Genomic DNA, 23,793 nt, shown 5'->3' with positions numbered 1-23,793 from the left:
GATACAATATGAATGAATGGTTAATGGATCTACGTTTTGTAAGAGAAAGAACTATTAAGTGGTTCTTAGTGTAGGAGTCTGTCTTCTACAAGGTGCTCCCAGATTACAGTGAAAGGTGTTAGAGCCAGAGCTGTACATGATATACCCAAGATCTAATGAAATGAATATTCCGAGCAATTACTGTCCGGCTATTCCAGTTCAAAAGGGTGTGCTTTAGACAGAACAGTGATTAAGAAATAGGGGGTTCCAAAAAGAGATCAAAAAGGTCAGAGGTAAAAGGTCAAAATAAATAAGGGTGGATGATAAAACGCAGGTCTAACGCAAACCACTTTGCAATCCAAGATTGAGGCTTTACACATTCAGATGGGTCCAAATGTTGCAAGTTTTTAAAAGACTTTGGTCATTTATAGTGTGCTGGTATCCTGCCAGTAATTCTGATGGGATACCAGCAAACAGTATTACCATTCCCGCTGCCTGATATCCCGGAATTTCCAGGATATTTCAGGTGGCTAGAATATCAGTAAAATCCCATTTCATGGAGTCTCATAGGATGCCGTGGAGGGGATTGCCGGTATTACCGGCACCGGAAATACCAGCTGTTATGGTCTCGGGAGAATAGCTCAAGGGCAACGTGTTTAGGGTTCGATCCCTGGGTCAGCGCTTAAAAACCTACCTCTGGGTATTAAGCGTGTTATAAATAACCAATCATATCAGTAGGGGCCTGATTTACCTCCAGCTCTTGGCTCGAGGAAAATCAAGCAACCCCCAACCTGCAAATCTATAATTTGGCAGTGCGATAAAAGTGCAGTGATGGAATTACCACTACTTTTATCGCACCGCCAAACTTCTAATGACCCCCTTAGGGTCTATTATGAGTCTGGTGGTGAATTGGCAATTAAGCCACCTATTTTTGGCCTTAAATTGGAGGATGGTACATTTTCAACTTTAAGGTCAAACTTCAAATTCCTGGGGGCAGCATACGTAATTAGCACCCTACTTTTTGACTGCACCACCAAACTCTTAGTTTAGTTTAGTTTAGTTTAGTTTAATATTTGTAGTGCTCACCGGACCCAGGGGTATCAGGGCGCGTAAAGGCACAAAGAATATTCTCAGCTTGGTTACATTGCTGTACGTTCATATAAAATAAAGAAAATACAGTAAATAAAATACATATAAAATAAAGAAAATATAGTAAATAAAATACAGTAAATAAAATAGGCGAGCTTAATGTACATTAAGTAATATACATACAAGTAGGGAGGGAGATATAAACAGTAGATAGTAAATGTGTGTAATATGTACAATAGTACCAGTCACAGGATATATAAAATGTGCAGAAGTTAGCTGGGAGAGGTAGGGAGGTTAAGGAGAGTTAGATGTCATTTTCCTTGATCCAGTGGATGTATTTGCGCCTGAAGAGTGGGTAGGGTTGGGGAGCTCTTGCGGAGGAGGGGAGTGAGTTCCAATGTTGTGTGGCTTGTACTTGGAAGCTGGTGCCTCAGGTTTTAGAATGTTTGTATCTGGGCACTGCAAGGGTATTGGAATTGGATGATCTAGTGTGTCGATTAGGGGCGTGTCTGGTAAGTCTGTCTATGAGGTAACGCTGCGCGGCGTTATTAAGGCATTTGTGGGTGAGAGGTGAGAGATGCAACTTTTAAAGCAATTTTGTCTTTGGTTGATAGCCAGTTGTGAGCTCTTCTTAAATTGGATATATGCTCTTTTTTAGGGATACTCAATGCCTCGCTGAGCGTGTTAATTTGTAGGATCTGGATTTTGTCTATGATGTATTTATTAGCTCCTAGATATAAAGTGTTACAATAATCTAACTTAGATAGAATAAGGGCTCTGGCAAGGGTGGTGCAGCTTTTGCACGTGTAAGAAGTGGAAGAGGCCAGGGAGTTTATCTGTTTTTCAAAGGTGAGGGTGGCATCTAAGTAGAAGCCTAGCATTTTTACTTCCTTCGCTACCTCGATGGTGTTTCCGTCAATCAAGAAGCTGGAGTAGAATTGGCTTAGCTTGTTAATGTTGTGGGTAGTGCCAAGGGTGATGAGCTCTGTCTTGTCATCATTCAGGCATAGCCCATGTGAGGCCATCCATTCCTGAATGATGAGGTACACCCTGTTCACCAAGGCCAAATCCTTGTCGTAATCTAACGTCAACGGTATGATCTGGGTATCATCCGCATAGTTAGTGTAGGTGATACCCAGACTATCGAGATTGTCAAAAATGGGCTTTGTGAAGATATTATACAGGATGGGAGAGACGCATGATCCCTGAGGCACCCCGCAGGTGATAGAGGTGGGGTCAGTCGCTGCAGATGTAGAGAAGACTCGCATGGTTCTGACGTTGAGGAATGATTGTATCCAACTAATGGCTTCTTGTGAAAAGTGGGCTGCGGTGTTAAGGTGCTTGCAGAGAATGGAGTGGTCCACTAAGTCAAATGCCGCAGATAGGTCGAGGAGGAGAAGTAAGGCTGTTTTGCCATTGCCTCTGAGGATGGCAATTTGTGCCTTAAGGTCAATCAGGGATGTCTCTGTTCCATGTTGGGGCCTGAAGCCAGATTGGCGGACTCCCAAGAGGTGGCTTTGTTCCAAGTAATGCTGTATTTGAAGGTAGGCAACCTTGACTAGGATTTTAAGTAGGAAGGGGACATTAGTGATGGGTCTGTAATTGGTGGGTATGGAGGGGTCTAGTGTTTGTTTATTGAGTAGTGGGAGAACAAGAATCTTTGAGGTTGTTGGGGATGACACTTTTGGAGAAGGATGAGTTAATTAGTTTGCTGATGACGGTTGAGAGGTCTCTGGCTGCATCTTTAATAATCTGCGCGGGGCAGGGGTCACCCTGGCAGTTAGAGAGTTTCAGGGAGAGAATAACCTTTTCAACCTCGAGGATGGTTACTTTAGAGAAGCTGAAGCGGTCGATCTGATTAGGTGGTGGGATGGGAGTGGTGGTAGTGGTGCTACAAGGCAGATTTGCTTTTTTGTTGGCTATCTTGGCTTATAAGGTAGCCACTTTGTTTAAGAGAGCGTTTTGTACACTAGTGCACCAAGGTTTATCTTTGGTGCAGGTGTCAGGGATGGGGATAGGTGTTTCCAATTCTTTGAGGATGTTAAACAGTTCCTTAGTACTGGAATTCGATTGGGAGATTCTCAGGTTATAAGAGTCTTGTTTAGCCAGAATTATTTCCTTCTTGTATTTGGTAGAGATTTTGATAAAGTTAGTTTTATTAGACTATGTCGGAGAATGTTTCCAGGTATTTTCACTTTTACGTTTCTTTAGTCTGAGGGATTTGAGGTGTGGCGTGAACCAGGTGTTCCGGTGTTTTTTGGGCTTACTTTTTCTGACTTTCAGTGGGGCAATAGATTCGAGAGCAACGGTCATTATTTTGTTGTATTCGTTGACTAAGGTGATAGGGTCTGTTAAGTCGGGTAGGGAGTTGAGGGTGGGGAGGATGAGTGGAATGAGCTTTTCAGCCGTGATATTTTTTTTGTTTCTCGTGGGAATCGATGGGGCAAGAGGGTTATGGGAGATAATAGTGAAGGCCTCAAGATGAAAGGTGATGAGGTGATGGTTTGACCAATGTTGGTGATATAGATGGCACAGTTGTGGTCTGCTAACCAATCAAGGTTTCTGCCTTGCCTTTGTTATGCATTGGGAGGGTGATTTTTTGGTTGAACCCTAGCTATGTTCAGCTATGGAGTCTGCTATAAATAAGGCATGATGGTATTTGGGGTCTTTAAATCCGAGGTTGAAGTCGCCTAGAAGGATGCTTTGAGTGGAGTTTTTTTAGTTTGTCCGTGAGGATGCTGGTAAGGTCTTCCTCAAATGAACCGCGGGGGACGGGGGATCTATATATGAGGTGAATATTAACTGTTTGGGCATTAGCAGTGGGCATTTTAACTGTGAGGGATTCGCAGGAGTCTAGTTTGTTGGTGGGAGTCAGTCTTAGGTGAAGGTCAGATTTGGCAATAATGGCCAGGCCTCCGCCTCTTGATTCGGTTCTGTCGGCTCTAAGGATTGTGTAGTTGTCAGGGATGGCTAGCATAAGGACAGGCCCAGCAGCTGTATGGAGCCAGGATTCTGTTATGGCCAGGAAGTCTAGGTTCTTTGAGTATATGAGGTCCGCTATCTTGGTGGCATGGGCTACGATTGAACAGGCATTTATGAGTGCGCCTCTAATGGTAGGTGTGGTGGCCTTACGAGTTGTGGTCGTGGGGGTGGAGTGGCTAGTTGTAGGTGTGTGTGTAGTTGGCATTATATGTAGGATGATATTGTGGTCCATGTCTGGAGGCTTGGAGAGTCTACTTGTGGGCGATAGGAATTTGGTGGTTCTGGAGATAGGTTCTTTAAGAGTGCGGGAGGGTGGTTCATAGATTTTTGGTGGTCTAGCACAAAGTCTTAGGTTTCTGGTGGGTGGCTGGTAAGGGTTGGTCAGAGTGGGCTGGTGCGGCATGATATAAAGTATGTGTGTTGTGGTGGTGTTAGGTAATGTGTTGTTAGATGTGGTGTGTGGCCTGTGGGGTTTAGTGATGTGGAGAAGTTGGAAGATGATCCTTAGTAAGAGTGTGTAGATAGCAGGTAGATTCATAGTGTATGGGGAATGAGTGGTGCAATATGAGGTAGGTAGGGTGCAATTTTGGTGGGGAGGGGTGAAAGTGGGGCGTGGGGCAGCCTTGTGGATAAGGCAGGGTGTCTACGTGAGTGGTGTGTTGAATACGGAGCACAGTACTTGTGCTGGGCAAGGGTAGGTGATGAAGGGCTGGGGAGGGGTTAGTGCCACCTGTCCGAAGATCTAGGTAGCATGCAGTGGATTCTGGCCGCGGTAGGTGGCTGTGGGCAAGGTTGGGCTTCTAAGTAAGTGGGATGAGAAGTGCGATTAAGGTAAGAACTTCTGTAGGCATATCTAGATTCGAATTTCAGTATATGAGGCATGAAACACAGTCACATCTAGCTTCGAATTTCAGTATATGAGGCATGAAACACAGTCACATCTAGCTTCAAATTTCAGTATATGAGGCATGAAACACAGTCACATTTAGATTCGAATTTCAGTATATGAGGCATGAAACACAGTCTCAGATGACTAACATCGCTCTTTATGCTTGAGTCCGAGTATGCAGGCAGAGTCAGAGATGCTATACAAAGCCTTCATTCAAGGTTAGTTGAAATATCAGCACTAGCCTGTACAGTCAGGTATGAGATAGGTATATCTGACTTTAGGGTAGTGTTGAAAGCATACAGTGTAGTAGGATACAGAGCGTTACACGGCAGCAGTAAGCAAAATGTAGTGTTAAAGCAGCAGCTACAGCATGCAATAGGACGCAAAGCAGTGCACGGCAGTGATAGGCAGCAATATTAATGCAAATCATACAACACAATGGCACAATAATGATCCAAAGAGTCAGATGTAGTTATGAAAGCGCGTATGTTCATTGGTAACCAACTAAGATTGATCATGAGATGCAGTGTTGCAAGGTTTTAGAGGGTGGAATGCTTGTTGGGCAATAGCTGTTGGAGCACGTTAACTAGTGTGAATCATCAGACGGTGAACTAGGCGGAGCAAGGGGATGTCGAGGTAACAAGCCAAGAGGGCTTACCTAGTAGGACGAGTCAAAGCAGGTACACAGGTCCATCAGGATGCAGGGGCGAGCAGGCAGCAAATCTTGCCCTGGGCTCTGTCAGCTCTGGACAGGCTCGGGACAGGAAACAGCCTTAGTTCCTGTGCCTTTGTGACGTGGGCCGGCTGACGCCTGCCGGTAGCCGATAGGTGCTCATGAAGCACTAACTGACTGTTAGGAAAGATTTCATAATTTTCCCTCCATGTGGCAACACCCAAACTTTTTGCTGCTGTTTTACACCCTGATCTAGACTTTGCCAGAGAAGTGCAGCCTTCCGCTGCACACCTCTGGGCAATCGTGCAATTCTTATGGGGAAACTGACACAGTCAGTACTGGGAGACTTCGTTTCCCTTAGTCTTTTCCTCATGTTGCAGCTTTTGTACAACATGAAACAAGAGTGCACTGTAACTTACTTTACCGCGCTCTTGGGTCTCTAGTCATTCCAAAGGCCGTAGAAACTCTCGCTGGACTTATTATGAACTGTGCAAGTGTGTCACGGACAAGACTGGTGGCAGCTAGCGTTTCTCTTGTGTTTTGAACCCTTTTTTGCCATGTTATCCGCGCTTACCGCGTTTGGCATGAAGAAGTGGCCTGACTCCAAAATGGCCATGCCACGAGGTTCTTTGTCCTGTCCTTTTGCCATCTTGCCCCTTCACCTTCCTCAGGTCGAGCCGACCCGGGTCAGCCTTATTTGGTCATGCACTTTCCCGCGAAACCCAAAGCTTTCGTGGGCTTCTGCATGCCTTGTGTGGATGCCTCCAGCATGTGGGCTAGGATGTCTGTTCCCAATACACATCCTGGGTGCCAGAGAGTCTGGAGTGTCCTGAATTCCTGGGACCACCGTGGTCCGTGATGGGTCCACGTATGGTGTGAGTGTTTGTGAGCAGATCTCCCATTGGGTCCTCTCCATTTTGGTGCTTAGGGAACTTTGGATAAGAGGAGGCTGAAAACACCACTACCATGTCGATCTCCTGAGTTCACACCGAACAAGGGATAAGGAGCCAAGTATCCTGCAACAAGAAGCTGAGTCGTGGAACCGCTGGTGACCCGCTGAAGGTTTGTCACCCTGAACTGCTGTCGTCCTGTGAGACCCCTCTGCATCTGATTGTCCTAGAATGTCTGCAAAGGTGCTTTGACCCATCGGTGTTGTGTATCAACTGTCTTGACTGTCTTGACTGCCGTGTATGCAGAAGAAACCTCTGTCCACAAGTGTCGCACAGAGATAGTCCAAACCACTCTCTGTACAACCTTTGAGGCCACAGATGGAAGATGTTCTTCCGGAGCTGCAGACTTCTGGGACCCCCTGGGCCACTGTAAAGAAACACCGGTTAAGTACTTAGCCAGAACACCATCCACAAACCAATCAACAAGAAAATGGAATGGTCTTACCAAGGGTTGACAGTAGAGGTGGAGTTGAACCTATTTGAGGCGTTCCGGGACCCACCAGTGTCTCGCTCCCAGTAGTGGGTGGAAGCTCGGGAGGATATATGAAGGTCCGAGTGCACCGGGCCCACCTGTAGTTGGACTCCGAACAAGAAATCCAAGAAACGTAGTGCCAAGGGGTGTAGCAGAATGGAAGTCCAGAAAACAGTCCATGAACGTAGCAAGAGTTCCAAATCCAAGGGTCAATAATCAGGGAAATCCAAAACAATCCGAGGTCCGTTTTTTACAAGATCCAAACCAAAAGCAGACGTAGCGCCCAACAGTGTCCAAGGTAAACAGCTGTGAAGCGAGCGTTTAAATAGTGGCGCTACGAGTGTGTACCGGTCACGTGACCAGCGTCTGCATCACGTGATCGAGTTCCAGCAACACGTGAGTGGGACGTGCCGATCACGTGACACGGAAGCAGGAAGCGAGGCCGATCTCGCAGCTGCCATGGAATACGCCAATGAAACTGCCGTTCTCGGAGGCGGGCGGACCGCTGACACAATCGCCCTGGCATATGCGGGGTCGCGGAGAACACAAGTGGGTCCCGGATCAGGGCAAGTGGATGGGCAGGAGTAAGGGTGAGGGGATCTGAGGTTTGGGGAGGGACACCAGAGACATTGGGAATCCCGCAGGTCGTGACAATTGGAATAGTGGGACCAACTATTCCCGGCACCTTCATCAAACCCTGCAAGTAAGCCTCTTCGGAAGTGTCGCTGGGCCAACCAGTGGGCTGACCAGCGTACGCAGGATGTTTTGCTCTGTCACCGCCGCCATTTTGGGGAAGCCCTCGAAACTTGGTTTACTGCTTGCTCTGCGTCCCCGGCACCCTCACACTGAATTTCGTACACTTGGCATTCCCAGGTCTGAAGTGAGACGAGTACGTATGGACCCGAGTAAACGTGGTTGCCGTGTTGCCCTGCTGAGGTAACAACCTGCGCACGTCCGCTGCATTTGGGACACTCTAGACCCTGCATCCTGCTACACAGAATCTACACGGTGTTGAGACGTCCTGATCATCGTAGCTGAACCTGCCAGCAATGTGAACTGAACTGGAGAAGTCTGGGTCTGTCTGAGTCGTGGACCGGTGAGTAGTCCATACCCCAACTAGTAGCCCCTCGCACAGGAGCCCATTTCTTTTCTACCGCTGTTGCGAAATAGCGACTCTATCCCGCACACTCCCCCTGCCTCTGCCCCCAAGTGGAGGGCTTGCTTGAGTAGTGGGGACTTGTTCTGCATCGCTTCATTCACCTTCCTGAACTGCCTGAGACCCTTGAAGAGACCCTACTTTATCCATTGGCACCAGCACGTGCAGGTACCTTTGAGCATAAGGCTCCTCTCTTCGTAGGGCTCGGACTTCCTCCTAGTTAGGTGTATTTCTGATGTCGAACTGGGTCTAATGATTTCTTGCACTGCCTGTTTTCCTCCCCATCTAGGTGGTCTACATATTACGTGCGCATAACTCTTTAGACCCCTCGGTCTTGTATATAGATAGCATTATTGTGATTCTTTGCTATGGTCGATGTTACAAAGGCCTTGTAATAAATGTGTCTATGTTTTTAATATAACACCTGTCTGGAGTAATTTGTAAGTGTCCTTGCTATGTGTGCTCATTGAGGTCTTGCCGTCACCCTCACCCCTCTTGAGACTTAGTCTTGACCGCAGCCATCGCTACCCTGATTGGTCTGGCTTGTCCAGAGGTTACCCTGTTCCAAGAAACTAGGCGGGCCTTCTGAACCTCTGCCCCTCCAGCTCAGAGTTCAGAAATCCATCTTAACACTGACCAATCCGTGGTCTCGTTTTACCTCAAAGGCTGCAACTACACTGTTGGTGCTGAGGTGGGAAGGCAAGCAGCCATCTTTACAAGTGCAGCCTCGAGGTGCACAATGAGGGCCAGCAGGTACAAACAGAAGGAGAAGTCGCCGGTTTCTTCGATGGGTGAAGCCGTGTCATGCTTTCGGGAAGAGGCTTCACTATGTGCGTAACATAGTATGATTAGCTGTATTTGTGCGGATTCAACATCTGATTCCAGTCGCGTGACAAATCGAGCCCAGAGTCTTACGTCTGGCTGCACATTAATGAGGGTCTTATTGTTTTCATATATTCAATTCATCCACAATCTTCTTTAATGACATCCACTCAATTTGACAGAGTTTGCCTTGTTCTTTATCCAGATGTTTTCTTCCATATAAGGAACTCTGGTTCTATGAACAGCTTATCTGTCTCACCTCATGGGCTCTGACAAGTTTTATGAAGATTTAGGACAAGTTTTGAGTACCCGGCTCAGATTTTGGCCATGCATTGTCCGCTTTTCTAATGTTGCAAACTATAATACGTATTAGTACCATTCCCTTTCCTCCATACTGATGGATTGGTGCTCCTGGAAAGAGAATGGTATAGAAGGGGATGGAAGTTGAACACTTTAAGGTTTCAACAACAGGCCATGGCTCACCAGAATGCAGTTAATAGGTTTTGGGAAATTATTACAATCTTTTGAACCTGTCAGTAGGAGTAGACTGCCATGTTTTCCTCATTCTATGTTTGCACCTATGAGTATCGGCCTCTTGATCATCACTGCCTTCTTGCCAGGGTTCTTCGTTGACTCGCGGGGAGGGTTGTATTGCTTTTCACTGGTGTCCTGCAAAGCACGAGCTACACCAAGTGGTTTCCCGACAACACCTACTGCAAAAGGAACATTTTGAGTTCTGCCCTGAAAAATATTCTGTCTCTCGGAGTAAACTAGGGAGATCAAGCCAGGTTTTGGTGACATGGACCACAAACCTATTGCCCCGTTTGCTATTGTGTTTAAAGGCATTTATAGATTCATTCAAAGTTATAACGAGCTACATAGGGCACACAAGGGGGACTTAGGGGGCACTTTAAAGTAAGCTAGTCCTATAAGGAAAGGTTTGAGGAGGATAGATTTTCTTATAGCAAGCTAGTAGATGCATTGCTTATCATCTGACACAGTTTTGTTGATGATATGATATAAGTCATGTATAATGCACCTGTGTTTTTAGGTGCGCCAAGACAAGGAAAGGAGGACAGAAGGAGGACCAAGCAATGATCTTACTAGGTCTTGTGTCATTCAGATCACGCTAGTGTGGGGGGAGGGAGGGGAAGAAGTACCCAGGGGTTAGGGGGCATGGGAGAGTGCAAAGTAACTAGTAAGTGCTGCCGGGAGGAGGCTCATAAGTGCAGAGAGTCAGGGGAATGTAGTGTTGCAGACACAGTCCCTTAAGTGGTTGGGAGGTCCGGAGGCAGTGCAAGGGCAACCGGTCGTGCAGGAACCTGGTCCTTGTAAGTTGAGAGGGTGGACAGGTAACCAGTATGCACAGCAGACAGGGACATCAGAAAGGGAGAGTGAGAGAGAAATCAGAAGCGAAAAGGAAGGTGTTGAGTTGCTTGTAGAACCTTAGGTGGTCCTGTTCAAGTCTGAGAGAGGCATGCATGCAGTTCCAGAGGGAGGCCCCAGCCTAGGACAGAGATCTACGCCCCACTCTCTGCCTGGAGAAGCATCTGACCCTCAGAGAGTTGGAGGTGGATGAGCAGAGAAGCGAGACGGAAGATGCTTAGGAAGAGAAAGTTGGATGCATTGTGGTCCCCGGCCCCAGAAAGCCTTTTGGACGTTGCAGAGGGTCTTGAACTTGAAAGCCTACACACTAGTTGTGTTCTGAATTCAACATAGCTTGACAAGAGGGTGACTGGGAAGACCAGCAAAGAAGGTATTGCTGTTGTCTAGCTGGTTTTGATCACTGCGGTAGTCTAGCTGGTATTTGAATCCAGCTGCTGAAATTAGGTCATTATATTTCAGAGAGCGGAGTGCATTCATTTTTTTAGCAGCTTAAGGTGAAAAAAACAACTACTTATGACTGCATTGATAGGTATACCCAGCATCATAAGAGCCTTTACAATGTAATGACAGATTCTTGACTTGTTTCCTGAAGGCTAGGAGTTCTTCTGAAAAGGTAGGAAAATTGATAGATTGTAGGTGATTGTGCCTGGCACATAAAATCTGTTTGGCTTTAGCCCAGTCAATTTGGATAGAGCTGGCGAGTATAAAAGACTATGGCCTCATTACACGGTAGGCGGTGGACCAAGGTGCTATTAGCACCTTGGTCCATGCCGGTAAAATACCGGCACCGCCTTGGCGGAAAGGGGATTTACCGCCCCATTCCAAGGTTGGAGGGGCGGTAAATCCCCTTTCCGCCATTGCCCTTCCCCATTCCCATTTCTACCCCATAGGGCTCTATGGAAATGGGGAAGGCGCTAATTACGGCACCGCAATTTTGCGGTGCCGTAATTAGCTTGGAGGTCCCTTAGCGGGTTGGATATTAACGCCTGCAAGAAGCAGGCGTTAAATCCTCCAACCCGCAAAGGGACCTCGTAGTACGGCGGTAAGGGTTAACGGTCACCGTTGCCATTAACGGTGACCGTTAACCCTTACCGCCGTCCGTGTAATGAGGCCCTATGGCTTTCACCCCTGCTGTGGGGAGCGGACATGGATGGTAACGGCCGGTCATCCCGAGCCTAGGTAGCCACTACCTCGGCTTGGGCTAGCAGTGTCGGGGTGGGGGATTGCCTCCCCACATTTAAAAAAAAAGTAAAAAAGTTGGAGCCACTGGGGAAGGGCCTCGGGTTGCTGGTAACAGCGGACAGAGAATGTGTATTCTCGTCCGCTGTTCCAGCCACCTGATTGGCTCATCAGCCTTCCCCCGGTGCGAATGAATGTCAATTTGTCAATCACGCAAGATTGACAACAAAACGCACACCTGGGTATCGTTCAAATAGGAATAAACCACCCCCAATAAGATGCACTGGGGAAACAGATAATTATTAAGAAGAATGGGGGAGATGGGCCCCACATCCAACTGTTCCTTCTGGTTGAAGAGAATTGTCTTACTGGTTCAGCTGGTTGTCATGGACATTTGGAATCACAGTGTTGAAAGATGCTGAGAGGTGCCACAGTGATCTCACACCCCATCCACCACAGCCAGGCATTCATCCCAGAATCTAAGGAGGGTGATCAGTATTTGAGTCACACATAGGACTGAAAGTGGGACAGGCAAATGTTTGTGTTCAGCATGCAATTGGTAATTGGTTATTTTTTCCATCACTTTGAATATGACTGGTGGGTACATGTTGGGTCTAAAGTTAGCCTTTGTCCTCATGAGTTTTTTTTAATGAAATTAGAGATGATCTCCTCTTTGAGGGACAGAGGGAAAACTGAGATCAGTCCCAGATTTGCATGGACGGTTGCACAATGAATATTAGTGAATAGGATTGCCTTTACACATTCTTGGTACGTGATTTGTATTGTCACCTGGGAATCGTTCATGACATTATACCCAGGAATGAAGCATCATACCATAACCGGTCAGATAGCACAGCGAGTAGAGCGCTCGCTTTGTCATTCGTGCAGAGCCTGCCTACACAGGTATAAATGCCGTCAGGGCCAAACTCTCAGCCTTTCATCCTACCTAAATTGATAAATGAGCACAACAGAGCGTGAATAATAATAAGCAGTGCTCAGATGCATGAGTATTCGTAGCCAAAACATAAGATAACAAGGACAACATCTAGTCATACCCACGGTAACCTCCAAATCAAGTACAAACTCGCTAATAAATGGACCTGATAAAGGTGAAACAAAAGAAAAGCGCCTTTCATGGTGGCTTTAACATGGTAGGTGGATGTCGTGGTCATGTCAAGACTAACTTCTAAGGGATGGATGAGGTTTGTGATAGGAAAGGAAGCATCAGAAAAGGCGACAGTTACTTTAGGGCCCGTTTTTGGTTTGGAGCCAAACCCTAAACCCCGCACAAATGCTCTATGTGTAGTTGCTTTGAATTTGGCTGTTTATTCTAAGGCTCTTTAGGGGCATGTAGAGGTTCAGAAATGTACGCATGCGCATCACTTAATCCAATAACTATGTAACCAGTAGCAAGTGCGCTGCTGGCAGGAAAGAGAAAAAGAAGGCATTTAGGTTAACGAGTAAGAACATTATTAGAATGGCACACTTCTGGAGTAAGCACAGGAGGCGCATTTGATTCCAAATTATGCCATTGAATTAAGAAAAAAATAGGAACTGTAGGAAAGTAAAGGTGGAAGATTGTATTTTGCAAGACGACCAAAGGAAACATTATACAGACTTTAAGGAATCACAGTTGTCACTGGATCCTACTGTCAACAAAAAGCGTTCAGAAATATCAACCTTTATCTGTCCTTGGATCACCACTGTGAGATCACTAGCACTGTGTTGATGCCAGGACTGGAGTTCTGCAATGTTGTGCACATGGTGCAGTGCAAGCAAGAGGTGCAACGCTACAAGGGCTGCACGGCCATGACGTTTTTAATGGGTCTAATTGGGCCTACACACATTCAATCATCCAACATCAGCAATCAGATAACTCCAATGCTCCAGGTACAGCATTAACCTAAATTCCATATATTGTTTGCCTATAGGCATTTGTGTTTATGCTCACATAGTGCAAACCTAGCTAGGAAGCAACAGAGCTTTGCACAATGCTGGTTGAGGATTTCAATAGAAGTATAACCTGAGAGTGGACAAGTCCTAGCTGTGGGTCTGGTTGGTCCTGGCAAACAGTGACTGCATTGACCTGTGACAGGGTCAGAGACCTAGCCCTGTCAACAGGTGATGGGGACCTCTCTCACCTTGGGCTGGGACCAGCAATGCCCCAGATGTGGCGTGTGGGAGTTTGTAGAGCCCTAGTCCCTGCCCCTTCTTTATCTACCTGCATGTTTGAATTAAGCATGATTGTCGATCACCCATGCCTGTACTGCTCAATTCAAGCCATTTTCTTTCAGTATTTTTCCATAGAACATCAAGTACCATCAGCCTTAGCTGTGCAACTACCAGTGAACAACTTGATCCAGAGAGAAAACGTAGAGCAAAGGTGACCCAGAGCAAAGACGGCGTCTCAAACCAGCATGGAAGCACTCACACGAACTCGGACAGTGAATACAGCAGGCCACCATTGCCTGAAACCAGCAGACCCATGTACGAGAAAGTGGCTGGAATAAAGACCCCATTTTGTATTTTTGTATTCCTGTAATTGTAATTGGTTATTTATAAGGTGCTTAATACCTAGAGGTTTCTAAGCACAGACCCGGGGATCGAACCTGTGTTGCTCCACGGCATATTGCTTCCAAGACAAGCGCGTTGCCCCTGAGCTATCCTCCCGAGACGCCTTCTTGGGAAAATGACAGACAGAGGTAGCCCTGGGAACCAACTGAGGGAGAGAAATAGCAGTGGGGGCAAAAGTGAGGATAAGAGGGGGCAAAGGAAGCAGGAAGGTGTGAGCTCAAGGGAGGAGGAGAACGGCCAGGGAGCGGAAGAAAGAAGCAGAAGAGCATGAAGGAGAATTGCTGACAGAGTGTGCAAGATGAGACATTAGTTGCTGGGAGAAAATGGTACCTGCATTCAAGGTGAGAGAGACTAATAGAGAAAGTGGGGAGGGAATCGGAAGGTGATTGGGTAAGTGAAAGTGGGTGACTGTGGGAGAAGCTGTAGGTGTAGTGATTCTAGTAGTGTTGAGCAGGGCAAGTGATAGTGTGAAGTGGGGAGAGCAGTAGTAGTGTGGAGAGGGCAGATGGGCGAGAAGTAATAGTGTGTGGAAAGGTGGAGTAGTTGTGGTGCAGTGGAGCGAGAGAGAGTAGTAGAGTGTAAGATCAGGGGGTGACAGTATGTAACAGAGAATTAAATCAAGGAATAAAAGGGATAGAAGAGGAAGTGTGAGGGAGAATAATCAGAGTTGATAGGTGTAATATTGGTGAGGATAGTAGGAGGTGAAAAGGAACAGTGATAGAGAGGCACATGGAGAGGAATGCTAGGCCATGGAAGGGAAGGGCCAAGTGAGGCGCAAGTGCCTGAACGGCACCAGCACTCATCTTATACTGTGTTGGAGAACTTAGGTCAGGGGCGACCTAGATCATACCCAGAGGGAGTTTTAGATAGAAAAGGAATTGGAATTTGCCATTAGGCCATAATATTTTATATGGATGGGGTTATTGTTTTTTGGTGAAAATCCTCAGATTGAGGAACAGCCCATACTTGGATAGGGTGAAAGGGACGCCAACTAGTGCATTGAGCTCTTATTTTTGTTTTGTACCTCGCCGTAAACACACAGGCATCTGGGCACCACATAAACAGAAAAGAACGTAACAAAAAGAACATGACGTATTGATATCAGTATATATCAAGAGGCAGTGTCATCCCTGACTATCCCTGACTGTGAACCAGCAACTTATTTAAAGAGAACAGTTTTTAGCGAAGTCCTCACATTGCTGTCCAACCTGAGAGTCCTAGAGGGAGAGTTCCACATCAGTGCAGCTTGATTGTGGAAGGCCTTTCCTAGACCACCCACCCTTTGAATCTGTCTCTGTTGATTGTTCCCAAATTTGCGGAACTGAGTGCGAGAGTGGGTAGGTATTGAGTAATGCTGCTGTTCAGGTACGCTGTGCCTTTCCGTATAAACACTTGTGCACTAACGTTGCAACATTAAGATGAATACAGGCCGAAATAGGGAGCCAGTGTAGTGATTTCCTCCCAGATTAAATGTGATCCTATTTGGGGATGCCCTTGATGACACAAATTGCATCATTTTGGATGATTTGAAGTGGATGCAGACACTTTTTACTGGCCCCTTCAGCAGTGAATTACATTAGTCGAGGCGGGAGAGAATGATGGCTCGACCGATTGAGGCACAGTTGTCTTCTGAAATAAAGGGCTTAGTATTTCTGAGAAGTCTTAGGTAGTCATTTAGAGATCTAACTGTTCTGGGTCTCAGAACACAGTGTTGAGTTTAGGAGGACCCCAGAGTCTTAACTTGTTCTGCTATTGATATGTGGCACTCTATGATTCTCAAGTGCGTGTATTCTTTCCCCATCTTAGCTCTAGCCCCAGGGCTGCCAAACAATAGGAGTTCAGTTTTTGTTCAAATAAAGCCAATTTTACGTCATCTACGGTTCGATCAGTCCATAGATGGTGTTCAGAGTCTTGGTGTCCTTTTCATAATCCCCAGCGATTTCCATAATCAGCTGGTTGTCATCAGCGTAATTCGTAAAAGAGACCCCATAAGTCTCTAACAGGTGGCAGAGTGGTCTGATGTATATATAAGTGTGGGTGAAATACAGGCACCTTGGGGGACTCCGCAAGAGATGGGGGCAGGTTTAGAGGAGGCACTTTCCCAGCAGACTGATGATAGTCTGCCTACCAGTTCCCTATGCCTGAGAGCATGTGGATCAACCGGTCATGATCAAGCAAAACACAAGCCGCAGACGAGTCGAGAAGGACCAATAGGCCGGGTTTCTCTCCATCCACCATCTCAAGCATATTAGCCTGCAGGTCAAGGAGTGTGGTCTCCGTACTATGATCTGCTCTGAAACCCGATGGTTTGCTATGGAAGATAGAGGCTAATTCAAAGTCAGCTTAACGTTAGTTAGTGGTCACTTTGTCCAACACCTTCAGCAGGCAGTTACTGTTAGTGATTGGTCTAACATTTGTTGCATCTTTTGGGTCCAAGCCTGCCTTCTTCAGCAATAGAGTAACAAAAACAACTTTAATGGTCTCTGGAACTTCACTGTAGTCGAAAGACGCATTTAGCAGTCTAGAGAGAAAAGGCACGAAAATCCCTTTGTTGTCCAGAATTAATTTCACTGGGATGATTTCTTGGCAAGAGGTCAGATGCCTGGAGGACAGGGTGGAATATGTCTCCAAAATGGTTACATGTCTGAACGTGAGGTGAACTAGGCCTTCATGTTGCTTGCACGTATGCAAAGGCAGGTCTTGATTGGTTGTGCCATTTTCCAAGTCTTTCTGAATTTTTGTTATGAGCTATAGTGATTTTATTAGCAAATCCTTGCTGAATGTTGTCACAATCTTGGTTTGTTGGGTGAACAGGGTTTGCTAAAGCTTTTGGTTGTTCTAGGAGTTTCAGAATCTCAAAGAGTTTCTTTGAGTTGTTTTTTGCCCCAGCAATTTCTGCATTGAAGAAGTTTTTCTTTGCAGCTCTGATTTTAGATTTATATGATGCTTTGAGGGACTTCCAGTTGTTTTTATTAAGGCTGAAAGGTGTTTTAACCACGTTTGTTCAGCACGTCTTTTAACTTTCTTTAAGATTGAGAGGACAGGTGTAAACCATTTCTTATGGTTGGAACACTCTCGTACAGATCTCTTGGTCATGGGAGCAACTTCGTCCAGCATATTGGTCAGAGCGTAGTTGTCATTGTCCACCGATCGTTCAGGTGAGTCAGAGGGGTTGGTGGCGGCAATAATGGGCCTCATTATAAGTTTGCCATTCCGGTAGTAAAGGCGCCGGTAAGCTACGAGTTGTGCGTGTGGGTGCCTTTCTGCCCACCAGGTCTGACCTGGCGGCCAGAGCGCCACCCGTGAGCAACACCCATCGGATGCACCGGCACCATTCATGAATGATGCCAGTGTATCCAACCTCCCCATCCCCCTACGGGGATCAAATGGAAATGGGGAGTAATGAATACTGTCACCTGGCAATGGGGAAGGACCGGTCCACCGGGGTAAAAATGCCCCCGTACGTCCCCATTGCCGGGTGCCGGTAATTTTGTGAGTTTGGCAGCAGCCGTGCCGGTTTTACCAGCACGGCTACCGCCAAACTCGTAATGAGGCCCAATGTCTGTGAGCCAATTCGGAAGATAGTGGGGGTTTACTTTTTTTAAAGTTGCGGTTGTATACAAATATGGAAGTGTTGGGTACTTTTCTTGGGACTCCTTCTAAATGTACGGTAACGTCAATTATGCAGTAATCGGACCAGATGCATGGGGAGGTGATTTTTATAAAGACATTCAGATTCCTTGAGATCACCCAGTAAAGGATGTTCCCCGACGTTGCTGTAGGTTCCCTGTTCTCTGTTTTAAAGTCATTTTCAAGGAGAGCTTCTTCCAGGGACACTGTCTCTTTGTCTCTGCGATTGTGAAGCCATCTATTGCGATCACCTACCACCATGGTAGAGCAATGCGGACCAGACGTGGTTTTTAAGGTCTGCAGCAAGTCCTTGTTAAAGTGCCCCATTTCATGTGGCAGACGTACAGCACAATAACATTCAAACTGGTACAGGGGGTGGGGGTGAGTTTTAGATGTAAAATTGTCACATGTACAGGGGCTTTCAAAGAAAGGAAATCATTGTTTTGCAATGACTTCCACTGCCGCCCCCTTGACCTGCTACACGGCTCTAACAAATAATAAAGTATCCGTCTGGGATCGCCATATCCAGGGATGGGCCACTTGCCTCTGTTAGCCAAGTCTCAGTCAAACAGAAAATGTGGAGATTGTGTAGGGTGAGATAGTCATATAAATTTAAGGCATGTTTGCTTAACGATCTTGTATTAAGTACTGCAATTTTCTATGTCATGTCCGCTAGTCGAGTTGGCAATGAACATAGGTGGTTTGGAGTTGTTACATGTAGCTATAGAATTAGCGCTCTGCACGCAGGTGAATACTTGTGATTCCTCCAAAGTTAGAGGCATAGTAAGTGATATCTCTAACTCATCTGGGCTGCTAGGGCTACTGAGCTTTTGAACCCTTTGCCTTTGGGTGGACTGAGGGGGAGGTAGCAATTGGGAGTCCATGGTAAGGGGTATCTCTGTTGGAGTATTAGTTCCGGCAGAGAAGGCTAAATCCCTTTTATTGAAAACGAATCGTGTGACCCTGGCCCGTCTAGCAGCTTTTTGTGCCGCAAAGAACAGACTGGGGCTCACTGGGTAACACATACTTTTGTTTATGACAGGGCAGGACAACAAGCGAGTGTAAATCACCACTAACCACGACCAGTAAGGCAAAAGCTGTTTCGACCTGCTATCCCCAATACAGTGGTCGTGTGGGGTGCTCAGTGTTAGGCAGAATTACTTGCAGTACCCTTTGGGAACACTACACACAAATAAGACTACATGTATAAGCACAATCTCACCCTGTACTACACACTTATGTAGTAGTTATGTAGTACCAGTGGCTGAGCAACCAGACTTATCTCAAGAGTAATGTGAGCAGTACAAGATGATACACAAAGGACTTGCAATCACAGTAGTTCAAACAGACACTAAACAAGGTTTCTTGGTAAAAGAATATACATTTATTTACCAATCATTTGGAAAACATTAAAGTAGTAAGAAAGCAGCTCAATATCACACTCTAATATACTACAGTATACAACCAATATGTTTCTGAACAAGTTAAGCTCCCCTGAAGTGGGAGCAAAATGGCACTTCAGTTACTTTCAAAAGGGGTAGAAAGACAAGGTTAAAAGAATTTAATGCACAATTACTTTCATAGGCAGGGAAAATAGTTTCAGTTCACTACAACCAGTAATTCAATTCAATAGGCATGGGCCAAAGTCAATGGTTCAGAGTCTTGGATAGGATAGCACAGTTCTGGTAGTAAAAGGTTACATCTTTGCCACTGTTTGAGGAAATAGTTTGTCAGAAAAAGAGTTATATTTCGGGTTAAGAGCGAACAAGGCCCCAAAGTCGTGGCAGAAACAATTTCCACACCGCGTTTGCACAGTACCTTAATGTTGAATAAAAGCTGTAGCTGGGGCAGTTGTTCCTGGCAGTTCCTGCAGATCTCGCTGTTCCTGAGCTTCAGTCATGGGGACAAGAAGGAGGACTTTGGGAGGTTCCTGCACTGCCCAGGGATGAGGACACAAGCTTGGCTAAGCAGCGGTTTAAGGTATGAGTACCTTAAAGCCCACAAGCTGGTATCCTTCTGACTGGCTATCCGGTTTTCTTCAGCAGTCTGAAGAAAATTCGACCAGTATGGAGACAGTGTCCAGGTGACTTGCGAGTTGGTTGTTCCCACCAGCTCAATGGAAGAAGCCGTCCTTGAAGGAGCTTCTCTATTTAGGGTTGTTTCAGCCAATTCGGACTTGCAGCAGGGCTTCACTGTGCAAACCAACGGTCCAGGAGTTGCAGCAGTCGTCTTCCTTCAGCTCATCTTCAGTTCTTTCGCTCCAGTGGTCGGCTTTGCCTTCCAGTCCTGGAGACTCGCCTTTTAAACAGTTTTCTCCTATTCATTCCAGCCTAGCTGTCACACACCCAGCAGGGTGGCTGTCCTTGCTGGACAGTCAGCCAGCCAATCATGCCAGAGTGCATTCAGGTCTCCTAGGAGACTACGCACAGGGAGTTTCAGGCACCTCCCTCACATCTGTCCACCCCAGACACTCAGGCACCAGAGGAGGGCTTCAGCACTGAAGCTCGCCAAAAGGCATTGAACAAAGATACCAAACCTGGTTTGGCGTGCAGAGTTAAAACACAAGAAGGACCTTTCCTAAAGGAAATGGCGAAAGAAGATGACCGGAGTCTGTTTTTACAGAGGGGTCATGGGCGCCATATTGAAAAACATGGCAGCCACGATTTTTAATTACCGGTATTCGCATTCGAGAAAAATCATGCTAGTTTGTTCTAAAACCAAGCCACCAGCCATTTCAAGAGGAAAGGGTAACATTTGACTGTTACATGAGTGTTTAGACACATGGGATGCTAATCAACTCCTCCAGAACTCTATAGGAAGATAGTGTGTGCTGGGTCTATGAATTTAAAAGAACTAGCAAAGTCATTTTAACTTCACATGCTCTGGGAGACGGTAGTCAGTCCCAGAGAAGGTTTTTAAACCTTGGGGAGTCTGAAAGACACCCCTGTGCCATGGCACCGAAGGTGCTGTGTGACACACAATAAAAAGATGATGCTATGGAGTTTGTCTAAAAACTCCATATCCAGAGGACACAAAAGTAAAACGCACATCAAAATACATGAAAGAGTGGGAAAAAAGGCTCGCACTCTTTCTAGTTAAAAATCTAAATCCTAGAACTCCAGCACAGTTGCTGGGGGTCTTAAAAGGTAAGGGAAATTAGCACATTCTTGAGAATTCTCCCTAACACTCAGCAATGTAAGCAGTTCCCCTGGGTTGTGTCTTGTGTATTAAAAATAACACCAGAAATACTAAAAAGGACTTACTTTGACAGTAGTGCCTGTGATATTTGTGCCATGGACCCCAGACGATAACCGGCGCTTGTGCACCTGGTCACCAAATTAGTAGAGCGCTGGGACAGCTGGGAAATGTAGTTTCCCAGCCTAGCGTTCTATGACTCGTGCTGGGTGAAAGAAATGTACAGGCTGCTTTAAAAGCGAGTTTCCAGCCACTCGCATAGAGCAAGTATTGACAGGTTATACCATCAAACAGACTAGGGTTTTAAACAAAGAAAGCAAAGCAAATCTGCACGGACGCACAGGGTAAGTTCACCCGAGGATGTCAGTGATGACACACACCATGTGATTTCCTCAAACACAGTAACGACAGTTCTTACAAACCCACTTCCCTTCTACCATCTGGATTTAGCAGCCCATGCAGAAAATAAAAACCCCATAGCCATTTGGTGTGTTTTTGACGCTCTCTGTGACTGCCTCTCAGGGGGATATGAGGGTCCCATGTATTCATTGTAATTGTTCTTTTATAACGTGCTTAATGCCAGGGAGTGGCTTCTAAGCACAGGATTTGGATTCGAACCTGTGTTGTGCTGTGCTGTTTTGCTTCCAAGACAAACGCATTGCCCCTGAGCTACACTTTGTCCCCCTATGTCTGCCCTAAAGAGCAGGGACTTCAGGTCATTGTCGATTGCAAGAGCGTGGGGGCTGTCCTAGATGATACTGGGTTAAAGCTCCAGGTGGTGGGTGAATTACAAGAAAATGCTTGTTTCCTAGTTTTTCCTTTGTACACACGCTTTTTCTTGGGCCATACAATGGTCTGACTCCTCGAGAAGCGTGTGCCACCTGAGCCAGTGAGACTTGTGGAAAGGGAAAGCGGGTGTCTGGGTGGTAGTGGCCTTGAATGCAATGCTGTCTATTGTTAGGGAGAATTCTCTGTTTAGGCTGAATTTCCTAACCTAGTGAGTCCCCCAGCAGCTTTGCTGGATTTCTGGAGTTTGTTTTTTTCCATCCTGCCAAAAGTGAGACTCTTTTCTCCCACTCTTGGACATGAATGTGGTTAATTCCTGTGAATGTCAATGTGTTCGATGGGCTATGGGGTCTTTTACTCCATAGGGTCTCATATGTTTTGCTATGTGTGTTACACCGCACCCTCTGTGCCGTAACACTGGGGTGTCCTAGAGGATCCCCACCATAGACTCCATACCCTGGGACTGACTACTGTCTCCCAGGGCATGTAAAGTCACCATTGGCTTTACTAGACCTAAATTTACTAACAGAACTAGTACAAACCATCCTATTGTGGACATACTGGTAGGGGTAATTCGATTACCCCTGGGTCTGTTGTTCAAGGGGGCACTGTCCCGTCCCCCCTCGTCGAGTTTTGGCTGGTGGCAGTGGAAACTACTTTTTATATTTGACCCCGAATATAACTCTATGGGATTCTTCCCATTGTTGGAGCTTAATACTTTTTCTCATTAGTCTCTAAGATACCGCCGGTTTATTTGTCTTAAACAAATCTATCGGTTGGTATTTTCTGCCAGAACTCGGTTTTTAAAATGGCGTCTGTGTTCGTCTCTGTTACTCCTAAACCAAAGGTTGAGCCCTTTGTTCCACTTTTGGCGGGCATCTGCACAGAAGCTCTCCAAAGTGGTGCCATTCTGTCTGGGTACCACAGGGGGTGTAGGAGGGGGTTTAGGCACCCTGGACTGAGTTGCCTTGCCAACTCAAGTCGCACTCTGGTGTGATTGGCCCAAGTGGTGAGTCACTCCGCTCACCACTTAGCGTGTTTTGATTGACAGCTAGGCTGAATGAATGGGGGTTTTCTGCATAAAAGCAGGGCTTTTGGGACTGGATCTTCAGAAGTCGCCACAGGACCTAAGAATCCGACGAGGGTAACGCTGAGCTGACCTGCAACGACGACACCTCCGGTGGAGCCCTGCTGAACCGTCTCACCACTTCCTGACGACAGAGGAGATCTCCCAGCTGGAGAGTCTTCTTCCCCTGACTGGTGGGAACAACCAGTCCCCTTTGCGTTTTCTTCGCTTCCAGGGCGTAGTGGTCGAATTGCCCGTGCTGAGCACCCCGGCAACCGGATAGCCACTAGCCCATATCGTGACCAAAAGGTGGTGCCTTGTGACAGAGCACTCCGCGGCTGGTCTCTTCCCTGGTGGTGCAACGATCTTCAACTTTCCTTCGACGACGAGATCATCTCTTCTCTTGGCAAAGCCCCGACTTGCATCCACCACCAGGAACAACTGCCCCCGCCAGAGCTGTCTCTCCACATACAAGGTACCATGTCCGCCTGGCTTCCCTTGTGACGGTTAGCGTGAGGTGTCTTAATCCTCGCCTCTCCATTGGGTCACCTCCAAGCTTTCTTAACTTTCTGTTCTGAACTGGTCCATAACCAGGCTTTCTATAACAATTTGCGACAAAGACTCTAAGTGCTTTTCCACTGTGATACTTTTTGGGACATATCGCCTTGCCTCTCTCCGAGTGGGCCTGGCCTCTGAACTTTGCGATCTACAATAGACCCTGCCTTACTTGCCTTGCATTTGTTCGTAAAAGTGTTGGTACCAAGTTGATTGCTTACCCTGCCTTTTCCACTGTGATACTTTTTGGGACATATCGCCTTGCCTCTCTCCGAGTGGGCTTGGCCTCTGAACTTTGCGATCTACAATAGACCCTGCCTTACTTGCCTTGCATTTGTTCGTAAAAGTGTTGGTACCAAGTTGATTGCATACCCTGCCTTTTCTCTCCCGTTCTAACGAATATTAGAGTG

This window comes from Ambystoma mexicanum, chromosome 2p, assembly GCF_040938575.1.
Source record: "Ambystoma mexicanum isolate Mex_15411 chromosome 2p, UKY_AmexF1_1, whole genome shotgun sequence".
Lineage (NCBI taxonomy): Eukaryota > Metazoa > Chordata > Amphibia > Caudata > Ambystomatidae > Ambystoma > Ambystoma mexicanum.
This window is presented reverse-complemented; position numbering follows the sequence as displayed.